Below are 5,197 nucleotides of genomic sequence, written 5' to 3' on the forward strand. Positions count from 1 at the left end.
AGGCGCACCACTGAAAAGTTCTGTTCCGGAAAACTTCTAACTCGAATCTCCGCGCCCGATTAAATATTCATGACCCCACCCATGAACCTCTATTAAAGTCCATCTCTCAGCCACATTCACAGTCCATTATGTTTTTAAAGTAATAAAATGTCAGTAACGAAGCATTTCATTGTCATCCTGCTGCCTGGCAGTGAACCCCCCAAGCTGAATGTTCAATTCATCAGAGCATTAATTACCTCAGCGATCAGAGGCCACACATCTAATGCATAATTACTGACAATGAAAGGTGGCCATCTCTCCACCGCAGTTTGGACTTTTACTGTTCTGAGAGTGGTTCATGGCAGAAAACATCCCACAATGATGTAGTCTATCAGAGGAGGATGGGAGGATTTTTGTCTGGGGAGATGTGTGTGTGTGTGTGTGTGTGTGTGTGTGTGTGTGTGTGTGTGTGTGTGTGAGTCTGTGTGTGTGTGTGTGGTGGCCATCTTGAGAAACATCTTGAGTGAGAGATTGTGCCACTGAGAAGCCTCATACCCATTAGCTTGATGCAAACCACAGTGTACCACGAGGTAAACATCAGAAGGCCCAGCCACTGATTGTGTGTATAAATACAGCTACAATCAGGCAAGAGCAGCCCTGAGAAACTACAGTAATGACATATATTGTTTAGACGGAGCAACATCAGGGAACAATAACAGAACAGGTCTTAATTTGGGGCTTTAAAAACGACGGTGTCGAGATGCAAAGACTTGAGTAAATATCATTAGATATAGCAGCAACACCAATGCTGCCTTCAAGACAGCCGCCACGATGAGATCACAAGATGTTGTCCTTGCCATCTTTTTCATGGAGCTTTTGCACATGGAGGTACTGTATCTTTGTTGGAGGTATCTCAAGACCACACAGGTGGTTATTTGACAAATGAGCCCAGTTCCTCTGCCTCTGATTTGTTCTTTTTTCAAAACCGCAGCTGATAAATTGGGCCCTGAGGGCATTTTGTACGCTGTATGACACCCTTATGACACCGCTTCCTGGAATCACTTGGCCTGCTGGAGCCTGGGTGTGAGCGAGGCTGTCCGGGGCGTGTGACGTGTGGCAGTGCGACGGCTGTCCACTCCCACGCGGCTGACCCCTTGGCCCCACAGGTGCTCAGCAGCCTCCTCTGACCCACAGTACTGAAGGAGCACTCACTGGTGAGTGTATTGCACCATAATTACCAACACACATACCGATGGAGGAAAGGACCAAGAAGAAGGGGTCAGTGTGTTGTTTGTGGTCTTGTGTGGGTTGAAAAGTCAAAGCTCTCCCAATCTACTATTTCTCAATCTGTGCATGAAGAGTATCTGCCTATTCACTGTAGATCAGCTTACTTGTACTAAGTTGATCTCAGCCTGGGAAAAAGGGGGTTTGTGTTACTCTTTCAGAAGATGTGTGGGAGAGATGCGTGTCATGGCAGTAACTCCTGGTGTCCTTGAGGAAATAAGCCCTCTTTTGCGGTTGATGTATTGAGATCCATAACCTCTGATGTATGGCTGCATCGTTGGGCAATTATTATTATAAAACAATGTGCAGCAGCATAGATACTTGTGGCGGCCGTGGGTTGAAAACACTGCAAAAGAATGACAAAGGAATTTTCAAATTTTAACATCAGTGAGAAACTGGTTGGAGGTGACAAAGGAAGATGAAGGGACATATGAGACAGCCTAATAAGTATGAGAAAATCAAAATAAGGGATTGCAGAAGATTGTGAAACAGAGAGACAGATAGAGAGAGAGAGATAGAGAGAGCAAAGAGAAGCACTAGAAGCAGGAGGTTTTTCAGAGCTTAATGGCAAGATGGGAGGATTCTGAGAGTGGAGAAAGAGAAGGTGATGGATGGTGCAGGGAGGAGTGTCGGGAGGATAGAGTTAGAGTCGGGCAAGAGGTGAGAGACGATCCGAAAAAACTTCAGTCCGAGAGTGTCGCCATAACTCCCCCGCTGAGGTCTTCAATCAGTGCCGCGCAGGGAGGCGCTGACAGTTGCTAACAGAGATGGAGGTGTGGAGAAGACAGGGAGGAAGAAAGAGATGGAGGTGTGGAGAAGACAGGGAGGAAGAAAGAGATGGAGGGAAAAAAGAGGAGAAGTGTAGTTCATCAAAGTCGATTCCATGGAGAGCTCCATTTCCTCTCTCTCTCTCTCTCTCTCTGTTTCTTTTTATCTCTCCTCAGATCTCCTAAGCTTCTCTCCATTTCACACATATTGCCACTACGGCTGCTTTTGACAATCAAGCTCATTTTAATCTCTCTCTCCCTCTCTCTCCCTCTCTTTCTCCTCCCCTCTGGGTTTCATCTCTTCCCCTGTTTTTCTTGTATCATGCCATCCTTGTTCTCTCTCCCTCTCTCCCTCCCTCCTCTTTAGAGTGAGGCCGAGCTGTGAGGCCTGGTTTCTGCGGTGTCGTCTCCGCACGGCTGACAGTGAGTGTTACACTTCCCATCCATTTCCCCCACACATTTTTCCCAGAAGCGTTACCAGATCTTAGTGCCGCCACAGCCTCCCCGAGCTGCCCCCTGTGCTGCCCGAACAAAAGCGTGCTGCGTGAAACTAAAGACCCCCGGCTGGACCTGACATCAGCGGGCCCCTAAGAGGCAGCAGAGCAGGGCACGAGGGACCAGCCTATCACTTTCTCACACTTACTCACCCCTCTCTCTCACACACACACACACACACACACACACACACACACACACACACACACACACACACACACAGGTGTGCAAACACAGTCACACACATGATCTTGCTATTCAAAAAAACGTGAAAGCGTAATGAGCAGGGGTGATGTTAACAAACCGTGACAGTCTGGCTTGTTACTGGGGCCATAGCGCTGGCCAGCTACTGTTGCACATGAGCAAGTACTCCATCAGCCTGCTAGGCTAGCCCTTATCAGATCCTGGACACTGTTACACAAAGCTCTGATGTTACAGTAATTGAGAACGCTGAGTGAGCTGACAGCTAGTTAGTGATCTTCAACACATCTGCTTTGTCCACATTACCACCATCAGCTAAACTCTAAATATGAGAGCTCATCTCATAAATAATCATTAGTGAACATACTGTATTCATTTGCACCCGATTAATAAACTCGTAAAGTTACTGGTGTGTTTTCATTGGGTTCAGTCGCTTGAAGTGGCCTATTGAACCATTAAGATTTGTGAACATATATTTTGTTTAAATTACCGTGCTGGTCTGTCATAAAAGTTGAATTGCAGGTCGGTGAAAAATCATTAAACGGTATTATTGCAGCATGTGAACTCCAAGGGAACTTTGATCAACCTTCACCTAGGCCCTACGCGGCCTGGCTGCCCCCTGCTCTCAGGGTAGATTAGAGTGAGGCAGCTGCGTCCGAGCCCAGCTGGCCAGCCCACACAGCCCCTCTCCAGCACCGGACCTTGGATTACTCATTCATATTTATTTATCACACTTCAGAGGGAGAGGATAGGGGTGCACAGAGAGACGGAGAGAGGGAGAGAGAGAGATGGAGAGAAAGGAGAGAGAGGAGAGAGAGAGAGAGGGGAAAAGACAGAAGGACATCTGCTTGTCAGTAACACTTCACTTCTTGTGTTTGGCATCCCACGCTTCATGTCTGTGTGTGTGTGTGTGTGTGTAAGAGGGAGAGAAAGAGAGTCTGTGTGTGTGTGTGTGTGTACAGTATGTGTGTGTGTGTGTATGTATGTGTGTGTGTGTGTGTGTGTGTGTGTGTGTGTGTGTGTGTGTGTGTGTGTGTGTGTGTGTGTGTTTGTGTGTGTGTGTGTGTGTGTGTGTGTGTGTGTACAGTGTGTGTGTGTGTGTGTGTGTGTGTGTACAGTATGTGTGTGTGTGTGTGTGTATGTGTGTGTGTGTGTGTGTGTGTGTGTGTGTGTGTGTGTGTGTGTGTGTGTGTGCATGTGTGTGTGTATATATGTGTATGTGTGTGTGTGTGTGTGTGTGTGTGTGTGTGTGTACTCCTCTGTATACATGTGTTCAGAAGACGGGAGCAGAGGCACTAGCCTGCAGAGTAACCTCAGCTCTGTCTCTCATTAGAAGGGCACAGAGAAACAGGACCCTGCCTCAAGTTCCTCTAGAGCCAGCTTACTGCACTCCACACACCCAAATGAGAGGCCAAGGCCTATACTAGGCCTATAAACATTACAGGGCTCAGGGCCATTAGACAGGCATTATGGGAGAGACACCCGAGTGTACATCTGTGTCTATAATACCAGACAAGCTGACACCCACAAACACTCAGACATAGATGTATATGTGCACACACACAGTCACAGAGGCACACACAAAAAAGCAGAAAACACACACACACACACACACACACACACACACACACACACACACACACAAATAGAGGCACATTTAGAGCAGTTAAGGAAGACTTCCCCTGCTGAATCATTTAAGGTTATCAAGGTTAATGAGAGGGGTGCTTAAGGTAAATTACCTTTTTGTTGGTTTTAGAGTGGATTACTCGAAATTACGCGATATTTTGCATATAAAATGTGTGTGTCTGTGTGTGTGTGTGTGTGTGTGTGTGTGTGTGTGTGTGTGTGTGTGTGTGTGTGTGTATTTTCACTGTGTAGGAGTCACAGGGTTTTATAGACATACCTAAGTTAAGTTTTTACAGTAAAAAGAACCACACTCTTATTTAGACACCACAAGGTAATTTTCTAAAAGATAAATGTCCAAGTAAGAATATACTAAATGGCATACAGAGATTCTTTGTGGCATTCCTTGGAGGGCAACGTGGTATAAGACACATTCTTTACACTATAAGGTTCAGAAAAATCCCTCTACCCTATACAGTGAATCAATGATTCTCAACCGTGAAGAATTTCGCAATGCTTGATGATGATTTGTTACACTATACATTTTTGTATACTGGCATGAAACGTACCGCAAAAGTGATTGTGAAATGTGAGGAATCGGTGAGGGGAGCAGATTTAGATTATTATTCTCCCCAATATCAAATCCAGATGATCTGCTAAACTCTGCACAAGCTCTTAACTGAACTCTTAACTGAAAATTCTGGGGGTAGCTCTCTTCCTCCTGAGACTGAAGGACTGAAATAGAACATGCTCTGTTTGTATGCGGGAAGACATTGGTCTGTTTTGAAGCGCATACAGTAAATGCAGCAGGGAGTATTTGTTTAGCTTAGTGACTAATTGTTTACCTG

The sequence above is a fragment of the Alosa alosa genome, chromosome 6 (assembly GCF_017589495.1).
Source record: "Alosa alosa isolate M-15738 ecotype Scorff River chromosome 6, AALO_Geno_1.1, whole genome shotgun sequence".
Lineage (NCBI taxonomy): Eukaryota > Metazoa > Chordata > Actinopteri > Clupeiformes > Clupeidae > Alosa > Alosa alosa.